Source organism: Melospiza georgiana, chromosome 30, assembly GCF_028018845.1.
Source record: "Melospiza georgiana isolate bMelGeo1 chromosome 30, bMelGeo1.pri, whole genome shotgun sequence".
In the NCBI taxonomy this organism is placed as follows: domain Eukaryota; kingdom Metazoa; phylum Chordata; class Aves; order Passeriformes; family Passerellidae; genus Melospiza; species Melospiza georgiana.
The window spans coordinates 4,581,843-4,584,068 of record NC_080459.1 but is presented as its reverse complement, the minus strand read 5'-3'; positions in this window follow the sequence as shown (position 1 = coordinate 4,584,068).

The window sequence follows — 2,226 nt, the reverse complement described above, 5'->3', positions numbered from 1 at the left end:
ACACCAGGTCTACCCCGGGGCCTTGGACACCAGGTCTACCCCGCGGCTCGGGACACCAGGTCTACCCCGGGGCCCGGGACACCAGGTCTACCCCGGGGCCGGCGGGATACCAGGTCTACCCCGGATCCGGCGGGACACCAGGTCTGCCCCGTGGCCGGGGACACCAGGTCTACCCCGAGGCCGGCGGGACACCAGGTCTACCCCGGAGCCCGGGACACCAGGTCTTGCCCGGATGCGGCGGGACACCAGGTCTACCCCGTGGCCGGGGACACCAGGTCTACCCCGGAACCGGCGGGACACCCGGTCTATCCCGTGGCCGGGGACACCAGGTCTACCCCGGGTCCGGCGAGACACCAGGTCTACCCCGTGGCCCGGGACACCAGGTCTACCCCGGGGCGGCGGGACACCAGGTCTACCCCGGGGTCCGGAACACCAGGTCTACCCCGGGGCCCGGGACACCATGTCTACCCAGGGGCCGCGGGACACCAGGTCTACCCCGCCGCCCGGGACACCAGGTCTACCCCGGATCCGGCGGGACACCAGGTCTACCCCGCCGCCCGGGACACCAGGTCTACCCCGTGGCCGGGGACACCAGGTCTTACACGGGGCCGCCGGGAAACCAGGTCTACCCCGGAGCCCGGGACACCAGGTCTACCCCGGATCCGGCGGGACACCAGGTCTACCCCGTGGCCGGGGACACCAGGTCTACCCCGAGGCCGGCGGGACACCAGGTCTCCCCCGGGCCGCGGGACACCAGGTCTACCCCGGATCCGGCGGGACACCAGGTCTATCCCGTGGCCGGGGACACCAGGTCTACCCCGGAGCCCGGGACACCAGGTCTACCCCGGGGCCGGCGAGACACCAGGTCTACCCCGTGGCCGGGGACAACAGGTCTACCCCGTGGCCGGGGACACCAGGTCTACCCCGGAGCCCGGGAAACCAGGTCTACCCCGGGGCCGGCGGGACACCAGGTCTACCCCGTGGCCGGGGACAACAGGTCTACCCCGTGGCCGGGGACACCAGGTCTACCCAGGATCCAGCGGGACACCAGGTCTACCCCGTGGCCGGGGACACCAGGTCTACCCCGGAGCCCGGGACACCAGGTCTACCCCGGATCCAGCGGGACACCAGGTCTACCCCGTATCCGGCGGGACACCAGGTCTACCCCCTGGCCGGGGACACCAGGTCTACCCCGAGGCCGGGGACACCAGGTCTACCCCGGAGCCCGGGACACAAGGTCTACCCCGGATGCGGCGGGACACCAGGTCTACCCCGTGGCCGGGGACACCAGGTCTACCCCGTGGCCGGGGACACCAGGTCTACGCCGGAGCCCGGGACACCAGGTCTACCCCGGATCCGGCGGGACACAAGTTCTACCCCGTGGCCGGGGACACCAGGTCTACCCCGGGGCCGGCGGGACACCAGGTCTACCCCGGAGCCCGGGACACCAGGTCTACCCCGGGGCCGGCGGGACACCAGGTCTACCCCGTGTCCGGGGTCACCAGGTCTACCCCGCCGCCCCGGAAACCAGGTCTACCCCGGGGCCGGCGGGACACCAGGTCTACCCCGTGGCCGGGGACACCAGGTCTACCCCGGGGCCGGCGGGACACCAGGTCTACCCCGGATCCCGCGGGACACCAGGTCTACCCCGGGGCCGGGGACACCAGGTCTAACCCGGGGCCGGCGGGACACCAGGTCTACCCCGGAGCCCGGGACACCAGGTCTACCCCGCCGCCCGGGACACCAGGTCTACCCCGTGGCCGGGGACACCAGGTCTTACCCGGAGCCGCCGGGACACCAGGTCTACCCCGCAGCCCGGGACACCAGGTCTACCCCGGATCCGGCGGGACACCAGGTCTACCCCGTGGCCGGGGACACCAGGTCTACCCCGAGTCCGGCGGGACACCAGGTCTACCCCGGAGCCCGGGACACCAGGTCTTGCCCGGATGCGGCGGGACACCAGGTCTACCCCGTGGCCGGGGACACCAGGTCTACCCTGGAACCGGCGGGACACCAGGTCTATCCCGTGGCCGGGGACACCAGGTCTACCCCGGGTCCGGCGAGACACCAGGTCTACCCCGTGGCCCGGGACACCAGGTCTACCCCGGGGCGGCGGGACACCAGGTCTACCCCGGGGTCCGGGACACCAGGTCTACCCCGGGGCCCGGGACACCAGGTCTACCCCGGGGCCGCGGGACACCAGGTCTACCCCGCCGCCCGGGACAC